The following is a 25,312-nucleotide window of genomic DNA, read 5'->3' on the forward strand; positions in this document are numbered from 1 at the left end:
GTAATCCTGCATGAGACCGTCCACGAGATGCACCGGAAAAATATGAGTGGAGTGATATTCAAAATTGACTTTGAAAAGGCATATGACAAGGTCAAGTGGTCTTTCCTTCAACAGGCCCTAAGGATGAAAGGTTTCTCCGATAAATGGCACCAGTGGATCCACAATTTTGTAACTGGAGGTAGTGTGGCCATCAAAGTCAATGATGATGTAGGTCATTACTTTCAGATAAAAAAAGGACTAGGTAGGGTGACTCTATGTCCCCAATGTTATGTAACATTGTCGTTGACATGTTGGCGATTCTGATTGAGCGCGCCAAGCAGGACGGCCAGATTGCAGGAGTAGTGCCACACCTTGTGGATGGTGGCCTCTCTATTTTACAATACGCCGATGACACAATTCTTTTTATGGAACATGATCTGGACAAGGCTCGAAACCTGAAACTCTTGCTTTCAGCGTTTAAACAAATGTCGGGTCTCAAAATAAACTTCCATAAAAGCGAATTGTTCTTCTTTGGAGAAGTCGTTGAGGCGGCGGCCGATTATGCCGACCTATTTGGTTGCGCACATGGCCAATTCCCGATTAAATATCTGGGAATACCGATTCATTATCGACGCCTCACCATTGCGGACTGGAAGCATGTAGAGGAGCGTCTAGAGAAACGGTCGAGTAGTTGGAAAGGAAAACTACTCTCAGTTGGAGGACGGTTGGTTTTGATTAACTCTGTCCTCACAAATATGGTTCTCTATATGCTTTCTTTCTTCCAACTCCCAAAAGGGATCCTAAAAAGACTGGATTATTTTAGATCCAGATTCTTTTGGCAAGGAGACGGTGAAAAGAAAAAATACAGGCTGGCCAAATGGAGCGTGGTTTGTAGGCCGAAAGACCAAGGAGGGCTCGGAATTCATGACTTGCAGGTCAAAAATGAGGCCCTACTCAGTAAATGGTTGTTCAAACTTCTTACCGAGGATGGTGTTTGGCAAACCATGCTGCGCAACAAGTATCTAGGTCAAAAGTCGGTGTCCCAGACATTTTGGAAACCTGGCGATTCGCACTTTTGGGCTGGCCTAATGGCGGCAAAGAAACATCTCTTTCACTTTGGGTCTTTCACGATAAAGGATGGGTCGGAGATTCGTTTTTGGGAAGACATCTGGCTAGGCAATGCCAGTCTCCGAGAACAATATCCAGGCTTATACAACATTGTTCGCGATAAAAATAATACTATTGGGCAAGTGCTCAGTTCATTCCCGCCGAATATTTCGTTTAGGCGGGATTTGATTGGCCCCCGACTTGTGTCATGGTATAATCTTTTATCCCGACTGGATTCGATTAACCTGACACAAGGTCGGGATGTGTTTCGCTGGAACCTTACTACATCAGGGTCTTTCACAGTAGACTATGTATCGTGCGCTCACACATTCTGAGGTACCAGTGAGTAATAACAATAAAATTTGGAAGTCCAAGATTCCATTAAAAGTGAAAAGTTTCATGTGATATCTTCATAGGGGGGTTGTGTTAACCAAAGACAATCTCGCACGACTCAACTGGCAAGGGAGTAAGAAGTGTTGTTTTTGTACTCATGACGAGACAATCAAACACCTCCTTTTCCAATGCAAGTTTGCGCGTTCTACATGGTCAGTCATTCAAATAGCGTCAAATTTGTATCCGCCCACAACTGTTGCCAATATTTTTGGTCATTGGCTGGACGGTATTTCAAATAGGTTCAAAACGCTAATAAGGGTGGGAGCGTATGCCTTAATTTGGTCGCTTTGGCTATGTAGAAATGATTTTGTTTTTAATGGAAGAAATGATTCTCCTCTGCAGGTTATTTTCCGCCGTACACAATTGCTACGTAAGTGGTCTATGTTACAACTACCGGAGGACCAACCGCTGTTCAAGGCGGTCTGTATGTGATTGGAGTAGGTGGCTATTGAGGTTTTTTCCCAACATGGGTGGCAACATAACCTTCGGATCGATCCACCACCTCCTTCGACATAGGCATAGTGTCGGTCTATAGGGCTCTACTGTTGCCGATTTGTCGGTTTTTTCATCAATTTTTTGTCAGACCTTCATATTGGGCCGTGTGCATCCTAGTTATGCAGAGGCCGGGTGTTACTCATAATGCTTTGTATCTGCTTGATGCTACATTTGAGATAATAAAATTGCCCTTTATAAAAAAAATATTCGTATTTAATTGGGCCGGCACAAATGCAGATTAAATCATCTCCTAGGCAGACAAACATGTTTTAAAATCTACCGGTCCACCCAAGGCCACATGCACGCCTATCCCTTGGCAAAACATGCTTTAAATTATATCAGTCCCCATCAATTCATGACAGTATATTATTGTACCACGTCAATTCCAACAGCTACCTAGCAATGTCCATCGATATCAAGAAAGGGTGAGCATGGATTTACTCCCTCCGTCCTTAAAAGAGTGCACTTCCAACATTATTGGACGGTCGAAATATCTCTAAATTTAACCGCGTTTGTCTAAAAATATATCAATGTTTGTGAAACCAAATAGGTATATGATAAAAATATATTTTACCATGAATCTAATACTACTAATTTGTTGACATAAATGTTTGTGTATTATTGTATAAATACGGCCAAATATAGAAAAAATAACTTGGCAGCCTTCTCAAGGACGGAGGGAGTATATATATATAGGCCTCACGTCCAAGCAATCATTATTTTCACCCAATCAACCAGCCGCCGATCGGGAGTGAAGCCATGGTGGGCGTTGCAACGGGTGCCATAGGCAGCCTTCTCCTCAAGCTTGGCAGCCTTCTGAGTGAGGAGTACAAGCTGCAGACAGGCGTCAAGGAAGACGTCCAGTATCTTGAGAGAGCTGAGGAGCATGCACGCCGCCCTCCGCAAGGTCGGGGACGTGCCACGGGACCAGCTTGACAAGCAGATCAAGCTCTGGGCCAATGATATTAGGGACCAGTCATATAGAATGGAGGACATCGTCGACAAGTTCCTGGTACGCATCAAGGGCACTCCTGCCACTGTCGAGCCACACAAATTCAGACAGCTCATGAACAAGATGAGAGACTTGTTCATTCGCCATGAGATCGCCAACGAAATAAAAAACATCAAGGTTCGTGTCCAGGAAGCGGCTGACCGGCGTGGTAGGCATAGGGTCAATGAGGTGGATGCCAATCCAACTGGCACAACCACAGTAATAACCACGGTTGACCCACGCATGTTGGCTCTATACAAGGATAGAGGGAGCTCATTGGCATCGATACAGCATCAAGCAAGCTAACTGATATGCTGACTACTGGGGATAGTCATGGTGTGTCCAAGCAACTCAAGATAATCTCTATTTTCGGTTTCGGAGGCCTTGGCAAGACAACTCTTGCTAAAGCAGTGTATCATAAGCTACAAGGGCAATTCGATTGTTGTGCTTTTGTTCCGGTGGGGCGTAATCCTTGCGTGAAGAAACTTCTCAATGACATTTTCTTTTGAATTCACAGGCAAATGCATCTAGGGTTAGATGAAAGGCAACTGATCGACGAACTCCGAGTATTACTCCAGAATAAGAGGTACACGCCCTATTATGTAGTTTCATATACATCAAATAGTAAATGAGGGAAATAGCATCAAACCCGATGAAGAAATGAGCAAAGAGATGACTGGTAAATTTTGTCTGAGACATCTTATGTTAGAGAAGGATTTGGATGGCCTATGATCATTCTTGTGTATTTTACAAAAACAAAATGTTTTGCGGGGAATAGTGTATAATATCACATTTTCCAAGCATCTTTGTTATAAACTGGATTGCAACTTACTGCCGAATCTTCGCCCATGTTCATATATTTCAGAGCTTGTTACCATAGATGTCAATTCAAATATATATCTAATGGATCACTACTAGGAAAATGGCTATAAATGGGATGGACACTGATAGCGCACCTGCTATGTGGTGCGCCATTAGTATATACTAATGGCGCACAGGGACATGGTGCGCCACTACTGTTTTTTTTTTGCAAAACTACTAATGGCGCACCGTGACACAGTACGCCATTAGAATATATACTTTTTTTTTTATTTTTTTGGAAAACTTCTAATGGCGCACTAATGGCGCATTTGCATACTGTGCGCCATTAGTACCAGGGTTACTATTTTTTTCTTAGTCCCAGGTTTCCCCACTCGATCGAGCCCCCGCCGTCCGCCGCCCACGCGCCCCGCCCACGCGCCCCCGCCGCCCACGCCACCCACGCGCCCCCGCCGTCCGCCGCCTTCGTCCGCCGCAGCCGCCCACACGCCCCCCGCCTCCCTCTCCCTTCCTCCCCCTCGAGCGCCGCCTCCCCCCGAGCCCCGCCTCCCCGCGAGCGCCGCCTCCCTCGCCTTCCTCCCATCCCACCGCCGACGACCACACAGGGTGCAGTACGAGGAGGAGGGCGGGATTCGTCTGTTGCTTCCGACGGCCGCCTCCGCCGACGAGCCGGGCAGCCACACGCGCCCAGCTCCGCCGCCGCCGCCCCCTCCTCGTCTGCGTCGCCGGTGCCACCGGAGGACGACGTCTGCTTCGTCTGCCACGACCGCTTCCGGATCCCCTGCCAGGCCAACTGCTCCCACTGGTTATGCGGTTCGTTCCCCACTCCTCCCTCCTCCCTCCCCCGATCCATCTCCACTGTTCCCCCTCCCTCCCAGGAAATTTTTCCACAAATTGCCACAAGTTGCTGCTCCTTCCCTTCGGGTGCGGGGAAGGGGGGCTCTGGATTGCTCAGAATTGCCGACGAGTGTCAGATTCGCTCGATTGTTCAGATCAATGGCGAGCTGCGGAGCCGTATGCCCAGGTCGACAACTTGCCCTTGTTCTCTCCTAGTCTGTCTAGGACGTGCTTGCTCGAATTGATCCGAAATGAGGGTTTAGGGTGGTGTGATTTGCTTGGGGTGAAATATTGGAACTCATATAGTAGTATAACGGGATGACAGGGTAGTGGGTACTAGAATCTATCTGCACCACCTGTTTGATAACAAACAGGGTAGTGTCTACTAGAATGTGCACGACAGAAATATCTGTCATATTTCAAGATTGCTTCTCATTATCTGGAGAAATAGGATAAAACTGTTTCCTGCAAGTATTGGAGGCGATGAACACATCCCCTTGTGCAGCCATTGTAGGAAATTCACCATGATTGCCGATATAACCATCATCTTCTTTTTGCGGAAGATATAAGCATCATCTTGGCTCATCCAATGTCCGCTCACAGGGCCGAAAACAAAATCACATGTGTGCGTTCACGTTGAGTTCAGATTGTTTCCACCTGAAACAATGGATGAGTTGCTTTAAGAATTCCATATGCATCCTTGAATCTTGGTTGAATGATACTAATTATCATTTTAAGGACATGTGGCGCTAACTTTGTTCACTAAGAATAAGCAAGTTTGTAATTCTTCTGTTTATAATCAATGTAATAGTAGATATTACCATAATCAGGGTAGGGTTTCATGGCTAGAAGATATATTGTTGTACAACAATTTGTTACAAATTGCATTTATTGGTATATGTACGCTAGTTTCGTCATATCAGGAGCTTAGGAACTTATCTTGACTAATTTATTATAGAAAGCTGTCAGAGCTCACTTCTAGAAATTAGCAATAGCAAAATGTGGTTAAGATTTAAGGCATCCGGACTAAGCTTTGCGGCCTTTATATCTAATTTTTCATGCATGAATTATGATCATGAGAGCCATGAGATCTTGTTTAGTGCATACACCATTCTTATTTTTTTCTATCGTTGCTACCCCATCTGGTAATTAGTATATCATGCTACTTTCATCTATGGTAGTATGACTTGTCACTTCTACAAATGAACCCATCATTTAGTTATGGACCAGTATAATATAATTTGCAGTACTTGGCATTGAGCAGCTAGCACTGCTGAATCTTAGCAGCAAAAGAGGCCCATTTGCAAATGTAAATTCTTAAGCATATGTTTTGGCATACAAGTATCTCTTTCTTCAAGACCGGTAAATCAACTTGTGATGCTGCTGCTGTACTACTTGGGAATTTTGTGATGCTGCTGCTGTACTACTTGGGAATTTTGTCAACTTGTGATGCTGCTGCTATACCCCGAGAGGCCCTTGAGTTTGCCGGAATGTCGATTAACTTCTGTTCCGGCAAATTCGGGCACTCCATATGTCATTTTTTCAGCAAAAGGTCATGCTGAAATTTTCCATGAATTTTAGCATGACTTTGCTAAAAATAGGACCTATGGGGTACTTGCGACTAATGCATGTTTTATGATCTGTTGTAAGGGTACTAATTAGTCTCTTCTGCTGCTTATCAGAGATGGGGGGAAGCAGCCACCGCCGCTCTGCGACACCGCAGTACGAGTTGGTTGCTTCCGAGTTCTTCAGTATCATACTTGTGACTTCAGTATCATCCATGACGCAGGTATATAAAACGAGAGATCTCCCCTTCACCCATTTCATTATGATATCTGTTGTTTGCTACATCACTCATTGTCCCAAACTGCAGAGGCTGCCTGACAGTTTTATGAACATGCTGGGTGAAGATCCGCCAAATAATGTGAAGCTGCGACAGGTCGGCAGCGGGTTCCGCAGGCAGTGGGATGTGGAGTTGGTGATCAAGGAGGGCCACATGTACTTGTCTCGTGGGTGGGAGAAGTTCTACCGTGCCTACGACCTGCGTCTGGAGTACTTCCTTCTCTTCAGGTACGACGACGACGCCATCGTGCTCATCGTGAAGGTGTTCAACGCGACTATGTGTCGCATGCGCTACGCTGACGATAATGATGCCGGTACGTTCTGCCTCTTCTTATTCCTCTACATTTGGCTTTGTATCACATCGATTATTAACGGTCATTGTTGCATTTGGACAGGTAATGGGAGCAGCAGCAGCAACACTGGCTACAGCCAAAGCAGCAGCGACTATGGCTGTAGCAAAAGCAACATCGATTCTGCCTTTAGAGAAAGCAGCAGCGATTCTGGAAGCAACATAGACAACAAGAAGGATGATCCGGACTGGAGTGCGGGAGAAGAGGAGCAGAGTGGGGATGAGGAGCTGCAGGATGACGATGGGCATCAGGCTAAGGATGACCTAGCGCTGGTGGTGGCTGACCAAGGGCAAGAGATGGTGGTGGTTGACCATGGGCAAGAGATGGTGGTGGCTGACCATGCGCAAGAGATGGAGGTGGCTGAGGATGACCTAGCGATGGTCGTGCCCGTCCTGCCTGAAGGTGGCCTCGTGATGGTGGTGGTGCCTGACAATGACCACGCACCGGTGGTGGCGCCGGTGATCCCACAGCTGGGCAACATGACCACACCAATTGTGGTAGAAGACTACACCCCACTGCCTCCACTGCCTCCACCGCCTCGCCGCTCTTGGCGCATCAGGCTGAGGAAGGAGAAGGACAAGAACAGTGAGAACTGAACTATGTCAGGTATGTCAGATCTCCAAAATGATATATATATACTTAGTTACCTATGTTATCTCTAATATGCTTAGTTTCCTATAGGTTAGCTTCATTTTACCTAAGTTGGCTCTAATATGCTAACTTAGAGCTTATATGCTTAGTTTCCTATAGGTTAGCTCCAAAATAACTTATGTTAGCACAAAATGATCAAGTTTACATAATAAGCTTATAGTCTTCTTCTTATTCTTCTTGTTTTCCAAAATGACATAGGTTAGCTTCATTTTACCTAAGTTGGCTCTAATATGCTAACTTAGAGCTTATATGCTTAGTTTCCTATAGGTTAGCTCCAAAATAACTTATGTTAACACAAAATGATCAAGTTTACATAATAAGCTTATAGTCTTCTTCTTATTCTTCTTCTTTTCCAAAATGACATAGATTAGCTTCATTTTACCTAAGTTGGCTCTAATATGCTAACTTAGAGCTTATATGCTTAGTTTCCTATAGGTTAGCTCCAAAATAACTTATGTTAGCACAAAATGATCAAGTTTACATAATAAGCTTATAGTCTTCTTCTTATTCTTCTTCTTTTCCAAATTGACATAGGTTAGCTTCATTTTACCTAAGTTGGCTCTAATATGCTAACTTAGAGCTTATATGCTTAGTTTTCTATAGGTTAGCTCCAAAATAACTTATGTTAGCACAAAATGATCAAGTTTACATAATAAGCTTATAGTCTTCTTCTTATTCTTCTTCTTTTCCAAAATTCTTCTTATTCTTCTTTTAGTGTTCTTCTTCTTCTAGTATTCTTCTAGTCTTCTGATTCTTCTTCTTCTTCTAACTTCTCGTTTATCATTTTGCAGATTTGATTTAATTCACGGAAGCTTGCATGGATGGAGTGCTTCTTTTCTATTTGTGTTTTTATTTTATATCCATGTGAAACTTTTGTGAATTGATGGATAACGGTGTTGGATGAACAATGTGAAACTTTTGTAATATGTAACGATGGAACTATGTGTTGGCTATGTATGTATATATGATGAAACTTGTGTGTTGGTTATGATTGTTATATGGATGCTTATTGTATATATATGTGTTGGATATCTCATATGTGAAATAGTGACCTGAGATTAAGAAAAAACAAAAAAAAATTTAAAAAACTTGTTACTAATGGCGCACTACCATGTGGTGCGCCATTAGTATAACAGACACTAGTGGCGCACTATGGGCAAAACTAATGGCGCACTGCGTGGTGCGCCATTACTATACCAGATACTAATGGCGCATCAGTGGTGCGCCATTAGTATACCAGATACTAATGGCGCACCAGTGGTGCGCCGTTAGTAAAAAATACTAGTGGCGTGATACTAATGGCGCACCTGTAGTGCGCCATTAGTAGGCAAAACAGGTGCACCATTAATAGGCCTTTTCCTAATAACTATCTAGACTGGGAATTTTTGCTTGTCAGAAATCCTGAAGATGGATTGGAATCAAACTCTACTCGTGCATGCATGTCTATCTCCTGAACCCCTCCGTTTCTTTATTAAAATATGCCAACTTTGGATTCCTTAACAAGGAGGCTGGCATTCGTGCTTCCTCTTTTTAAAGATATTTTTACATACTTAGGTGCCTCATCAAATAGTTTCACAAATTTATAACAACTCTTGTTTTATGGATGGCGATGACAGGTACTTAATCATCATTGATGACAAATGGGATAAAAAAACACGGGAACTAGTCAAGATTGCTTTGGTGCGTAATAATTGTGGAAGCAGGATAATCACAACTACTCGTATACTTGAAGTTGCAACAGCAACAGGTGAAGTATACATGCTACAACCACTTTCTCATGATTTATCTAAGGATTTATTTCATCGAAGATTATTTGGTGGTGAAATAGAACGGCCTAATCATCTACCGAGAGAGGTATATGATAAAATTTTACATAAATGTGGTGGTGTACCATTGGCTATAATCACAATAGCAAGTTTGCTTATTAGTAAACCAGTGGAGTTTTGGTCTAAGGTATACATGTCAATCGCCTTTGGGCATGAAGAAAGCAAAGACGTGGAGAACATGAGAAAATAGTTTTGTTTAGCTATTATGATCTACCTTGTCATCTAAAGACTTGCTTATTGTATCTGAGCATATATCCTGAAGATCATCTGATTGAGAAAGATAGTTTAATATGGAAATGGATTGCCGAAGGATTTATCCACGAGGAATCAGGGGTAGTACTATTTGAGATTGGTGAGAGGTACTTCAACGAGTTAGTAAACAGAAGCATGATAATGCCGGTAGAGACTCCACATCATGGCATCATAACTGGTTGTCGTGTCCATGACATAATGCATGATATGATATGTCTATTGTCAAAGGTAGAAAACCTCATTACTGTATTGGACAGTAACACACAATATACAACTTCATATTGCAATGCTCATAGACTAGCTGCTCGACATAGAGTCCAACCTTTGGCTAGCACGTCTACATTACAAGCAAGGTCACTTTATTCCGTCTGCTATGTTGAGATGTTGCCATCAATTTCATGCTTTCAAGTTTTGCGTGTCCTAGCTTTGGAAGGCCCCACTAATTGGCACAATCCTAATCATCTTGAAAATCTTGGAAAGTTAGTTCACTTGAGGTATCTCAGACTAGAGGGCATTAAAACCGATGAGCTCCCAGAGGAACTAGGAGATCTAAAGTTCTTACTAGTACTGGACTTGGGTACAAATTGGATAAGTAAACTTCCAGATAGTATTGGTCTACTAAGTCAACTCAAGTGCTTGAACATTTGTGAAACACGCACTGCAGTGCCATACTGGATTGGAAATTTGACTTCTCTGGAAGAGTTAAGCATAGCAAATGCTGGTGAGACCTCGAACTTTGTGGAAAATCTGGGTAAGTTGACAGAGTTGAGGAAGCTCCGCATTCCTAGAGCTTCAGATATACCCGATGCTAGCTTAATGAATGCTTGGGCAGAATCTGTTGCCAAGTTGAGCAAGATCCAAGTCATAGACATTAATCTTTATGCTAACCGAAGATTTACTGGTGATGATACCCTGTGGGAGTGGAATGTCCTCCCTCCACAACTCCATGTTCTACGCATGGCCAACCAAGAACCTAGGCTGGTGGCAAGGATCAATCCTTTGCTTCTTCCTAACCTCTCCCATTTACATCTGCATGTACACAATCCAAAATTGGAGGTCTTTGGAGGTTTCCAAGAGCTTGTTACCCTCGAGTTGGAAACATACTCAACTCTCCACCATGACACCATGGGTGGTGCAGGTGCATTCCCCAAGCTGAGGGTCTTCAAGACAGAGGCAACGCTTGGCTCGTTTGTAAAGGGAGATGTGCCGATCGTTGAATCTCTTAGGTTCCATGTCATAGCGCAGGCTAATGATGACAATACTCACTTTGATTTTGACTTTAGTAACCTAGTGAACCTCCCTTTGCTTCAGAAAGTGTCAGTCGTTGTAATAGCCCGTTGTGCGGACTTCAGTAAGGCTGCGGAAACAGCGAGACATGCAATTGATATGCTTCCCAACCGTCTCATACGTCATATCAAATCAATGGATATAGACTATTGGAGTACGAGGTAACTAAGTGTGTATTTATTTATTCATTAGTGCTGATCTCTACGGGCAGCTAGCCATGTATCTCAGGATCTCCTTTTTCCCCCCTTTTCCAGTTTCTCAGCCTGATTGAGCTAAGCTTGACGTGCATCTCCACCTGCGGGAATCAAGGTATGCACGCTCCTTGTCTAAGTATTTATGCACACCTTGTCTTTTTTTCTTTCTAGAATAGATAAAATAACAGGAATTGCCGATTAACTGTAAAAAAAAAAGATGAAGCAATTACCAATCTGCGCGCACGATATGTATATCTTTCTCATCATTTTAAATAGTAACCATTGATACTCCACGTATGCATTTACTGAGAGTTACTCCATATATGTAGGCTGGCAGCGTTAACAAATCATCGTGGAGAAAGAAAAGATATCGGGAGGCTGCTGCTTGTTTGCTCTCTTTATTGTCTTTTGAAGCAAAAGAAAAAACAAAAGAAATCTACTTGTTTTTATTTTGCTATGTTTTCTTTTTTTAGCAAATGAAAAAATTACAAAAAAAATGTTTGTTTGTTTGCTGCGTTTTCATTTGTTAGCAGATGAAAAAATTACAAAAAAATGTTTGTTTGTTTAGTGCCTTTTGTAGTAAAAGAAAATGAAAATCACAAAAAAGAGTGTTTTTCTCTGCCTTTTATAAAAATGGAGGATGAAAGTCACACAAAAAAAAGTTCGTTTTGAGGGTCGAGTAGTCTTGGTTTTTGTTTTGGAGATCATGTGTGTATCTTGTTCTTTTGGTTTTGGTTTTGGTTTTTGTTTTGGGGGTTTCTTTTGTGCACATTGTGGTGGGGGTGGGGGTGTAACTCCGCCTATGCTAAGATGATGTTACACTTCATGTTGCATACCTGGTCTCAAGCCCGGAAAAGGAGGAGGGGCCAAACTCTGCTTATTATGGAAGTGCGTGACCATCTTATCTTCGTATGGTTGATTGTACCCATTACCTGTAGCATTTGCAGAACGAGAGTATACAACTGATTTTTGGCATTTCCCTTTTTTCCTCTTAGAGTTCCATTTCCATTCAGTGTTGTTTTTCCTGAGGGTGCAGCTATATCCTCACTGCCATCCATGCCCATGTCGTGCACGATTCCAGGAGATGTAACGGGCGAAAGAAGTATCAGGTATGTCATGTTTATGTATGAAAAAATGGATGTGAAGGTGAGGATTCAATACCTTCTGTCTGTAGTTTGATTCATGATTTCATATCTGGATTGATAAACTGAAGATCTGGCTGAAAGAGCAAACTTATGCAGAAAATTCACTGTTGTTGATAGAAAACTACTCTTGGGACAGGCTTATGCCAGATCAATTACCAGGTGCAGATCTTCCTATTTGGATTGCTGCACAAAGGGCAGTCTCTTGTTATGAAGGATCTCTGCCAGAAAACAATGCTAAAGTCTTATATTGAAACAAAACAATCTGAAGGCTATGTGAGGTAGATTCCGAGTAGATGCTGGTTTTCTTCTGCTATTTTAGGGACACATCTTTGGCTTCTGCTTTATAACAAGTTAGGCAAATCTATTTCATTAGTACTAGCAGAGACCAGGGTTGACTATGCACCTCATAACCATTTGCTTATTATCCGTTGCGTACATGCTTCCATGCCACTAGAATCCCAAAAGTACTACTGTCACCCTTGCTTATCGGTTTCTTTCTTTTCCTACGTATATTATGTTGAAGGAAGTGTGGTATGATCAACATTAAAATTGATGCTATGGGGATTTCCCTGTTTATTTGTGGTGCCTAGGTTGGTACTTGGCCACCATATATTAATGAATTTCTGAAGTGTACTCAGCTTTCGCTTCAGGCCAAATTTTCTGCCTAGAATCACCCTTGAGAGCATGTAGGAGCCAGCAAGCAGAGAATCTTGTGGCAACAATATTTGGGAGATAATGAAAGCTTCTTTAGGGATTTTATTTGCCGAGTCCACTCTCCAGGTATCTAGGATTTGATATCTGAACATCCTTTCTTACTAGTAGGTTATGAATATAACTATTTATATTCTGTTTGTGTAGTATTCGCCATGTTGTGTGAAATATGTAACCATCGGGATCAAGATGGTCTAGTGGAAGTGTGGAACAGAGGACTGGCCAGTGTGGAAAATGCTGATGGATTCTAAGCATAGATAGCCCTTCAGCAGAGTCGTTGTAACCAAGGTAAACAATGTGCAAAAAGTTGGAAGATGTGTAAAAAAGCGATTCAAAACTCTCTCTTCTATTTCGATAACATGTGAAAACAGATGCATTTAGAATGATGCACATTGTTGTATAACTTACCACGGGATCACAGATTGGGTAACGCCACCATGATGCAGAAATTAAAGTGCTTTTTGTGATGTGAAGGACAGTTAACACTGAATATTGTCATACTTGCCTGAAGAGCAGTCGGAATTACACAGCATTAGCCTACTTGCCAAGAGGTTAGGGATCGAACAGTAAGCATCAATTCATATCTAAGACGTGTCATGATTTAGATGTGTAATAATACAGTAGAAAAACTCTGTCATTATTGACTAAATTTAGTTGCATATACTCCTATTTCTTTAGTAGAGCGTGAACGTTTCACCTACTACTTCTTTTTATGTTGAAATGTGTGGCTTAAAAGTCAAGAGATCAGATCACCTTTTTTGTTCTATTGCCAGTTTGCCTGCTGGTATTATTTCTCCCAAAGAGGTGTCATGATTCAGACGTGCAATGCAAAAAAAATTAAAAAAAATCTAGTTGAACAAGTCTTGGAATGCCAGCACGCGTTTTAGATATTGTCCCTTCAATAGCCGATGAGGCTAGCAGCTCGCTAAGAAAGCAGGTTGCATATACTATTTAGGAGTGGGACTAAAATTAAACAAATATTGAACATTTCTTAATTAGAGCATGCACGTCATGTTTCACCTGCTATCTTATTTGTAGAAGTGCATCCTCTAGCTAATGCAAGCAAAAAAACCGATTTTATGATAGAGCTCACGTGTGTCTCCCTCAGGTCTAAACGTGGATCAAAAGTAGGCTGCAATTTAATTGTGCCAGTCAGGTCTTGAACTCAAGACCTCTTGGCTCCGATGCTCTAGCCAATTCAATCAGAAGACCGATCTGATGGAAGAGACTAGACAATGCATTTATACGTCAACATTATTATTATTGTAAAATGTATGGCTTATTCAAAGAGAGTAGATCACTGATTTGTCAAGAGAGCTAGTCTTACTGGGCCTTGCCATCTGTTCAATCGAATATTTATCACAATGGAAGTACTCCAGCCGAGTCAGATGATGGTGCCCTGCACAAGTTTCTATTATTTACTACCATTAACTCAATATAAGTGAAGAAGGTACGCTCAACTTGCACAAGTTTCTATTGTTAATAACTACCAGTAGCTCACAACTAGAGCATGTCGCTCCAAGAATCAAGCTAAAAACTTGCATATATATGATGTAGTAAGTACTGCAATAATTGTACGTAATAGTATTATTTATTTGAGGGCCAATGTGGAGTCTTCAAATTGCTTCGCAGAGGACACTCGCTGCACGAACTGGGAACGATCCTTCCTCTCCAACTGCTCTAAGCATCAGCCAAAAATAAACAACTGCCTCCTGCACACAGTTGGCACTGCCACGTACAATCGTCTATGCATCGGCTACAAGTTTGTCGTGTTGGAAATATGAGCAATTTACCAAATGATTTTATTAACAGAAATAGTAGATAAAACATGGCTAGAATAGCAAATATAAAGCAAGTCATGCAATCTGACAGAGAGAAGGTAAACATCGTCTGCATATATGAACTTGAGATAAACACATCTAGAACAGTCACTAGCTGAAGTTGCTTATACGACATAGAGCCTAACATACGTAGGACAGAAACTAGAGCCAAGAACTGTAGTAGGACTTCTAACAGAAAGGAGAAGAACACGTACGGCATAGCAGCAGCAGGAGCGCTGGACTTGGGGTCGGTGTCCTCGCCTGCCATGTCGTCGAGGAGGTCGTGGACGTCGGGGAAGAAGTCATCGGCGACTGGATCGCCCGTGATGAAACAGCCAGTAGTCGCGCAGCGCGCTCCCCAAAAACCTTATCACCCTTCTCCCGTACAGGACTCAAAGAGTGCGGTTTCGGAGGCCTACTGTCCCGACCTGCGGTGCACGCCGCAAGCCGGGATGGAGAAGATCGTAGCAGTAGCGCAGTGCTCAGGAACCGGTGGCGAGAGGAAGAAGTAGTTCTGGTGCGTCTCTCTGAGAGGAGCGACCTCCCTTTTATAGGCGCAAGAGAAGGATGCGAGAGGTTGCGCCGGGAGCTGAAGGGTATGCGGGAGACGAAACGAACAGACAGCAGCCGAAGAGGCGCGCCGTTCGAATTCAGTGTCCAGGCACAGACAAAATGTTTCAACTTCCGAGTGACCTTTCGCATACCCGTAGTGCGTGGCAAAAATTTAGACATCGGCTCGGCTCATTCCCGCAACCCGCGGCGCGGCGCGGCGCGTCGAGGCGAGGCGAGGCGTGGCGTGGCGGGCGGCGGAGGAGGAGCGCGCGTGGATGTCCCTCTTGTTCTCATGCTCATACAAGTGGGGAAGGAGCCTCCCTTATAAGGAGGTCCAACTCCCTCTAAACTAGCAATGTGGGACTAAACTTTAGTAGTATCCCTTGCCTTGCACAAATGGGCTAAGTGGGCCTCTAGGATTTATTAGGAATTTCTGAAATAGTTATTGGGCTGCCCCAATATAGACTAAATTCCAGCAATCCCCCACCAGATCCCAGAGGCACATAGAAATTTGCCTTTGGTTCCAAAACACTGTTTTATATACCGGTATTGCAGTGGAGACTGTTAAGTTGAACTTCCACCTAGAGCTCTATGCTACACTAGTAAGCAACTTGAACAGTGGACTGGGCCTTGAACTGCAAGTTTTCTACGAATGTAGCTTCACATAAAGCCTTGACCGATACGTGGCTACCGTGGGTCTTCCCCGCGGGTGGAGCTTATGCGTCATACTCCGAGACCTTTCATGAGTTTACTAGAGAGAACCCTACTCTCATAGATTGCGACGTTTGACAATCAGACTCATATAGGTGTGTTCTTCAAAAGATGTTCTGCAGGACAACATCTCTGCTTAAATGAGCCACTTAGAACACATTAAGATATACATCAACCTGCCATACAGTTTAGGAGAGTATTGCATCTTCATGGAGTGGTATTGTTAATAGTAAGGATACTCTCCTCCCAGTTGATCAACAGCTTGTCTTCCGCATCTAATTCACGGGATCTCCGATCACAAAGAATAGGTTACCACTGTGAACAACTCATATTGTGGGTCTCATACCCATCTCCCTCGATGCATTATCTATCACATTACGTGATAGACCCTTAGTGAAAGGATCTGCCAGATTTTTAGACGTTTGGATATAATCCAATGCAATAACTCCGGCGTTTCTCATTTTCCTGATAGACTTTAACCTTCTCTGAACGTGTCTTGATGACTTCATGTTATCCTTTGAGCTGCTCACTTTCGTGATCACAGTTTGATTGTCACAGTTCATAAGGATACCCGGTACAGGTTTCTCAACAACTGGCAAGTCATTCAAGAGTCGGCGAAGCCAATCTGCTTTGACCGTAGTTGTATCTAGTGCTGTGAGTTCTGCTTCCATTGTTGACCTCGTTAAGATGGTCTGCTTGCAAGACTTCCAAGAAACAGCGCCACCTCCATGAGTGAATACATATCCGCTCGTGGCCTTTATCTCATCAGCATCTGAGATCCAGTTTGAGTCACTATACCCTTCAAGCACCTTTGGGTGCCCAGTGTAGTGAATTCCATAATTCGCAGTGCCTTTAAATAACGCAAAACTCTCTCTAGAGCTTTCCAATGCACATCTCCTGGTTTTGAGACAAACCGGCTCAGCTTGCTAACAGCAAAAGAGATGTCAGGTCTTGTAGCACTGGCTAAGTACATAAGCGAGCCAATAATCTGAGAATACTTCAATTGATCTCTAGCAATTCTTCGATTCTTTCGAAGCAGCACGCTAGCATCATATGGTGTTGGAGAGGGCTTGCAGTCACTATAGCCAAAGCGACTCAAGATCTTTTCCACATAGTGAGATTGAAGCAATGTAATCCCACCATCATCATCTCTCAACAACTTGATGTTCAGAATGACATCAGCCACTCCTAAATCTTTCATCTCAAAACAGTGAGATAGGAAATCCTTGACCTCCTTAATAACATTCAGATTTGTTCCAAAAATCAGTATGTCATCAACATACAAGAAAAGCATAACTCCCTCGCCCCCACCATGGCGATAGCACACACATTTGTCAGCTTCGTTCACAAAAAAGCCTACAGCTGTTAAAGTTCTTTCGAACTTCTCATGCCACTGTTTGGGTGCTTGCTTGAGTCCGTACAAAGACTTCAGCAATTTGCACACTTTCCCTTCCTGACCATCTATTACAAACCCATCTGGTTGTTCCATATAAATTTCCTCATCCAACTCTCCATTCAGAAAAGCAGTCTTAACATCCATTTGATGAACGAGAAGACCATGTGAGGCAGCTAGTGAAAGTAGAACTCGAATAATGGTCAGTCGAGCCACAGGTGAGTAAGTATCAAAGAAATCTTCACCTTCCTTTTGGGTATAACCCTTAGCCACGAGTCGAGCCTTGTACTTTTCAATCGTACCATCAGGCCTAAGCTTTTTCTTGAATACCCATTTGCATCCTATAGGTTTGCACCCATAAGGACGATCAGTTATCTCCCAAGTTTCATTCGCCAAGATGGAATCCATCTCGCTACGAACTGCTTCCTTCCAGTAGTCAGCATCTTCAGATGCATAAGCCTCTGAAATAGAACTGAGAGTGTCATCTATGAGATACACAAGAAAATCATCACCAAAGGACTTTGCAGTCCTCTGTCTCTTGCTCCTAATAGGAACTTCATTGTTCTCCTCCACGGGATTTTCAAAGTGTTCCATCGAAATGGCAGGTTCGGTAATTGTAACTGGTTCCTGACTCGATGAACTAGGCATCTCCTGATTAGATGAGGTAGCCATATCCTTCATGGGAAAGATATCTTCAAAGAAAGTCGCATCATTCGACTCCATGATCGTACCGACATGTATGTCAGGTACCTCAGATTTTACAACCAAAAATCTATAGCCAATGCAATGAAAAGCATATCCCAAGAAAACACAATCCACAGTCTTTGGTCCAAGTTTCCGCTTCTTTGGAATTGGAACATTGACTTTCGCCAAACAACCCCATGTTCACAGATAAGAGAGTTTTAACCTTTTCTTCTCCCATTCCTCGAATGGATTTATCTCTTTGTTCTTTGTGGGAACTCGATTTAGGACATGACATGCTGTCAATATCGCCTCCCCCCACCATGCCTTGGATAGACCCGATGTGTCTAACATGGCGTTAACCAAATCAGTTAGAGTACGGTTCTTTCTTTCAGCCACCCCATTTGACTGAGGTGAGTAGGGAGGCGTCCTCTCATGGATTATACCATGTTCCACACAAAAAGCATCAAATTCATTGGAAAAATACTCTCCACCACGGTCGGACCTAAGCCTCTTGATTTTCCGATCAAGTTGGTTTTCCACTTCAGCTTTATAGATCTTGAAAAAATTCAAAGCCTCATCCTTAGATTTCAGAAGATACACACAACAGTATCTAGTGGAGTCGTCAATTAACGTCATGAAATATTTCTTTCCACCTTTTGTCAAAATACCATTCATTTCACATAGATCTGAATGTATAAGTTCTAGTGGTGCAAGATTTCTTGTCTCCGCAGTCACATGAGACTTAAGAGGTTGCTTAGCTTGCACACACACTTGACACTTAGATCCCTTAACGGTGGTGAAACTAGGGATTAAGTTCAACTTTGCTAGTCGCGACATGCAACCAAAGTTAACATGACAAAGTCGTGAATGCCACACATTTGATTCACTATTGTTGCAAATATGATTAACAACTTTATTGCAAACGTCTGATAAGGATAAACGAAACAGGCCTCCTGACTCATAGCCTTTACCAACAAAGGTTCCATACTTGGATATTACAAATTTATTTGACTCGAAGACAAGCTTATAGCCATCTCTACACAGAAGAGATCCGCTAACAAGATTTTTATTGACGGAGGGGACATAATGCACGTTCTTCAGCCGCACGATCTTCCCCGAAGTAAACTTCAGATCGACCGTGCCAACACCACGAACAGAAGCACTTGAACCATTGCCCATCAGCACGGTTGAAGTCCCTGCGGTCTGATAAGACGAAAACATGGAAATATCACCGCATACATGCACATTAGCACCCGTGTCAATCAACCAATCAGGAGAATGACATATTGAAAGAATAGTGGGAAATATACCATACCCAGCATCCTTCATGTCAATGTCCCCGATGACAACATTAGCGGTCTTGCCGCCTTTCCCAGGATGACGCTTGTCATGGCGATTGGGGCAACTAGGAGCCCAATGATCAGGATCTCCACACACGTGACAAGCACCTTTCTTCTTGTCATTCTTCTTCTTGAAGTTCGTGTGCTGCACAGCCTTGTTCTTCCCATCAAACTTTCCTTTACCATCAAACTTGCCCTTGTTCTTGAACTTGTGGGACTGGAAGTTTTTCTTTTGTACCAGATTGGCACTAGATCCTCCCTCAATACCTCGAGCACGTGTGTCCTTTGCTCTCGCCTTTTCTTCCACATCAAGAGTACCAATGAGATCCGGAACGGAAAACTCCTGTCTCTTATGTTTCAGTAAGGTAGAAAAGTTTCTCCATGAAGGAGGAAGCTTAGTGATGATACCCCCGGCAACTAACTTGTCCGGTAGCATGCAGTTGAAGTGCTCAAGTTATCTAGCAAATGACTGTATCTCGTGAGCCTGCTCAACCACGGAGCGCTCTTCAGTCATCCTGTAATCATAGAATTGCTCCATGATGTACAGCTCAGTGCCGGCATCCGAGACCCCAAACTTGGCCTCAAGTGCGTCCCACATATCTTTTCCATTGTCAATTGACGCATAAGCATCAACTATGTTCTCACCGAGAACACTCAAGAGAGCAGCCTTAAACAAGGTATCCATTTTCTGAAAAGCTTGTGCCTGTTGGGCATCTTGCTCTCCTTCAGGTTTGCCAAGAGTGGCGTCATAGCAGCTCGTGGTGTGAAACCATAAGACTACTCTCACGCGCCACCTCTTATAGTGGATACCCTCAAACATAGGAGGTTTCATGGAAGCAGCAAAACCACTCGGGGTAAATTGCCTATAATAAGGTTTTTGGATTGTTGGAAATATGAGCAATTTACCAAATGATTTTATTAACAGAAATAGTAGATAAAACATGGCTAGAATAGCAAATATAAAGCAAGTCATGCAATCTGACAGAGAGAAGGTAAACATCGTCTGCATATATGAACTTGAGATAAACACATCTAGAACAGTCACTAGATGAAGTTGCTTATACGACATAGAGCCTAACATACGTAGGACAGAAACTAGAGCCAAGAATTGTAGTAGGACTTCTAACAGAAAGGAGAAGAACACGTACGGCACAGCAGCAGCAGGAGCGCTGGACTTGGGGTCGGTGTCCTCGCCTGCCATGTCGTCGAGGAGGTCGTGGACGTCGCAACCCGCGCCGCGTCGAGGCGGGCGGCGGAGGAGGAGCGCGCGTGGATGTCCCTCTTGTTCTCATGCTCATACAAGTGGGGAAGGAGCCTCCCTTATAAGGAGGTCCAACTCCCTCTAAACTAGCAATGTGGGACTAAACTTTAGTAGTATCCCTTGCCTTGCACAAATGGGCTAAGTGGGCCTCTAGGATTTATTAGGAATTTCTGAAATAGTTATTGGGCTGCCCCAATATAGACTAAATTCTAGCATGTCGTGTGTATAGCAACACTCTAGGGTACCCGCGTGACGTATGCATTGTTAATTTCGACGAAACTACGTGCATGCACATACAATCGTAACAGACTCTTATCATTGTAGCACATTGATGCCAGCAACAAGCTTAGGTGGCGTGTCCATCTATAGTCTACATATAAATACGTGTGCGTGAGGACGTAACCACTCCCCAACAAAGCATAGCAGTGCACACAAATACACAATCAACAGAAGAGCAACCACGCAAGCCATATGGACCTCGCCACGGGGGCCATGGGCAACCTCCTCCTCAAGCTTGGAAAGCTCCTCAAGGAGGAGTACGAGCTGCAGACCGGCGTCAAAGAAGACATCCAATATCTCGAAAGAGAGCTGAGGACCATGCATGCCTCCCTCCGCAAGGTCGGGGATGTGCCACGGGACCAACTCGATGAGCTGGTCAAGCTTTGGGTCGACGATGTGAGGGACCTATCATTCAAAATGGAGGACATTGTTGACACATTCCTGGTAAGCGTCGAGGGCTCTGAGCCCACTGTCAAGCCACACAAGCTCAAGCGGCTCATGAAGAAGATGGGTGACTTGTTCACGAAGGGTAAGACTCGACGTGAGATTGCTGATGAGATCAAAGGCATCAAGGTACGCGTCCAGGACGCAGCTGACCGACGTGATAGGTACAAGGTCAATGACATGGTGGTTAATCCAATTGACACAACCATGGTTGACCCTCGCCTGTTGGCTTTGTACAAGGATCAGAAAGAGCTTATAGGCATTGATGGGGCAGTTAACGAGCTAGCCAAGATTCTGACTGATGAGGATGGGGACGTCTTCATGCAACTCAAGATAATCTCTATTTTTGGACTCGGGGGCCTTGGCAAGACAACTCTCGCCAAAGCAGTGTATGATAAGCTCCAAGCGCAATTCACTTGCAGTACTTTTTTTCCGGTAGGACGGAATCCTACCGTGAAGAAGCTTCTCAATGACATTCTGTTCGGAATAACCAAGCAAATATACCCACAGTTGGATGAAAGGCAGTTGATCGACAAACTCAGAGGATTACTTGAGAAGAAGAGGTATGCACCCTACTACATGATATGTGGTTTCTTACAAAATCAAGAAAATGAGAAAAAGAATACGAAACCTCATGAAGAAATGAGTTTGAAACAAGCAGTAAATTTTATTTTAGATATTTTATTTCAGTGAATGGTTTGCATAATATACATAGTAGTTCTCACATGTTTTTCGATAAAGGGAAGTTTTATTAACTCAAAAGTTACATCAAGCAGATACAAATCATCTGAGCAACACCCGACGTCTGCATAGGTAAGAATAAGATGCACACAACCACACTCAACAGTCTGACTAACAAATAAAAACGACATAACCGCATCGTTAAAGCCATAGAAGACCGTCCCTTTGCCTATGTCAAAGTCAAAGTGGGCGATGCACTGATCCGAAGATTATGTTGCCACACATGTTGGGTAGAAATCTTTCTGATCACCCGCTCCAACCGCATACATACCATATTGAACAGCAGTCGATACTCCATACGGTGCAGCATAGACCACATACGAAGCTAGTGCGTAGAGCGGAAATATCCTGCAAAAGAGTAATACTTTTGTTAGTTCTTACACACTTCTTATAGATTATTGCAATATAAATAATTTATTCTATGTTTTCAACCTTCTTCGCTATTATTTGGGACATGACTAATGTATCTTAGTACTTACAAATAAATGAAAATCAAATATATATATATATGTATGCAGTGCACAGTTGGAAACCTTAACTAGAGTCCTAGAAGTTGAAATGGAATCATGCTGCCTCCTGCAGCCATACATGCATCTAGTTACTCAGCACGTTGACAGATTGTTTTACTAATTTATCATGGCTCTTGTGTTTGACAGGTACTTCATCGTTATTGATGATATATGGGATACCGAAATATGGGATATACTCAGGTGCGCTTTGATGCATAATAATTGTGCCAGCAGGATAATCACAACTACTCGTATCCTTGAAGTCGCCACAAACACCGGTGAAGTATACAAGCTAGAACCACTTTCTCATGATTTATCTAAGGAGTTATTTAATACAAGATTATTTGGTGGCAAGAATAAATGCCGTTATGATCCGCCGGAAGAGGTGTACAATAAAATTTTACATAAGTGTGGTGGTGTACCGTTGGCTATAACCACAATAGCCAGCCTACTTGTTGTTAAACCAGTGGAGCTTTGGTCCAAGGTATACAACTCAATAGGTTTTGGATATGAAGATAACAAAGATGTTGACAACACGAGAAAAATACTTTTATTTAGCTACTATGATCTACCTTGTCATTTGCGGACTTGTTTATTATATTTGAGCATATATCCGGAAGATCATATGATTGAAAAAGATAGTTTGATATGGAAGTGGGTTGCCGAGGATTTTGTTCATGAGGAACCAGGGGTAGGGTTATACGACATTGGCGAGAGATACTTCAATGAACTGATAGATAAAAGTATGACACAACCATATGAGTTTCCTGCAAATAAGGGCATCATAAGCGGTTGTCGTGTCCATGACTTGGTGCTCGATATGATCTGTCTATTAGCGAAGGAAGAAAATTTTGTCACTGTATTGGACAGTAATGAACAACACACATATTCAGTACAGAGCACTGTTCGTAGGTTAGCAGTTGGAGACAAAACTCGTCTGGTTAACACTTGTATGGCACAAGTAAGGTCATTAAATGACTTCAATAATGATGTTATGCTGCCACCATTTTCATGCTTTGAAGTTTTGCGTGTCCTAGCTCTAGAAGGTGGTGTGTTTTTCTAAAAACGACACTAGCTGCCTTGAGAATCTTGGAAATTTAGTACATTTGAGGTATCTTGGAATAGGGAAAATGGTGGATATCCATAGGCTCCCGAAGGAAATAGGGGGGCTCAAGTTCTTACAAACACTGGATTTGGGATGTGATAGACTAAGAGAACTGCCGCAGAGTGTTGGCCTACTAATTCAACTCAAGTGCCTACGCGCTTATGGTAGGCACATGATAATGCCAGACTGGATCGGGAGGCTGACATCTCTACAAGAGCTGTGGGTAAGCCAGGTCTGCGAGTCTTCAAACTTTATGAATGAGCTTGGCAAGCTAACAGAGCCGAGGAAGCTCCGCACAACTGGAACATTATGGTTGTTCCATGCAAGCTCGATGAAAGCTTGGATGGAGTCTTTAGTCAAACTGCAGAAAATACAAACCATAGACATTTGTTTGGTTGTGTCAGTTGGATATGATGACTCCACTTGCTGCTGGGAAGGCTACGTCCCTCCTCGACAATTCTGTCTTCAGTACCTGTGGTACAACTACAAACAACCTGGTTTGGGTGCTCCAATTGATTTGGTACTTTTAAACACCTCCCATTTATCCGTGTTGGTGGAGAATGAGATCTTTGCAAGGTATCCAGAGCTTGTTACTCTCCGTTTGAATATGCCGAGAGGTCACCAACGTGAAATCATGGGAGAGGAAGGTGCATTCCCCAAGTTGATGGTTTTCAAGAGTACAACACCCGGTCATTTTCCAGAGGGAATGTTTTCAAGTATGCCTAGCCCTGAATCTCTTGATTTTTGCATTGAAGTGCGCGCTACCAGTGATGGCAAGGTTGATACTTTTGATTTCGGTAGCTTGGGGAATCTTCCTTTGCTTCAGAATACACCAATCATTACGTGGATACATCCACGTCCATAGTTGACACAAGATATCTTGGGGTAAGTTGATCTCCTCCACAGGCAGTGCATGTTTATACCTGTCACAGGCTAATTAATACCGCATTATATCTCTTATTTCCAGATTTTGAATTTGATTGTGTTAACTATGCTAGTTGTGTATCTCCACCTGCATAAACGGTATCTCATGGATCTCCTTTTCCTTTTTTTCCCAGATTAGAAAACTGATTGAGCTAAGCTAGCCATGCATCTCCACCTCCACCAAACAAGGTACATACACTCCCTATCTAAGTGCTGTTTATCTGCACCTTGTTTTTTCTTTTCTATCTAGACTAGATTAAATAACAGGAATTGCCGATCGACTGTAAAAAAAAGCAATTACCAATCTGCACGCACGATACATATATCTTTCTCATCATTTTTAATCAATGAAAAAATAACGTGCTATGAAAACATAGCGTGCCATTAGCGAGATATTGTAGATCGATTTATTTAGTGATACATTGCTCAGGACGCTATAGCGTGCTATTTTCTGACCGTTTTAAACTATAACCATTGATACTCCACGTAAACATTTTCTGAGAGTTACTCCATTTATGCAGGTGGGCAGCGGTGTTAACAAATCACCGCAGAAAAAGAAAAGAGATTTGGATGCTTTTGTTTGTTTGCTCTATTTTTTGTCCTTTAAGCAAACAAAAAATACACAAAAACATCTACTTATTTTACTATCTTTTCAATGAATGGCAAATGA

At 42.8% G+C, this 25,312-nt stretch overlaps 2 pseudogenes; both read left to right on the forward strand.

Annotated features, from left to right (window-relative positions):
- Positions 1 to 2,733: 2,733 nt before the first annotated feature.
- Positions 2,734 to 12,246, forward strand: LOC123084517 (disease resistance protein PIK6-NP-like; annotated as a pseudogene).
- Positions 12,247 to 21,111: 8,865 nt separating this feature from the next.
- On the forward strand, positions 21,112 to 24,583 carry LOC123083550 (disease resistance protein RGA5-like; annotated as a pseudogene).
- The last annotated feature ends 729 nt before the right edge of the window (positions 24,584 to 25,312 follow it).

This window comes from Triticum aestivum, chromosome 4A (assembly GCF_018294505.1).
Source record: "Triticum aestivum cultivar Chinese Spring chromosome 4A, IWGSC CS RefSeq v2.1, whole genome shotgun sequence".
Classification (NCBI taxonomy): Eukaryota; Viridiplantae; Streptophyta; class Magnoliopsida; order Poales; family Poaceae; genus Triticum; species Triticum aestivum.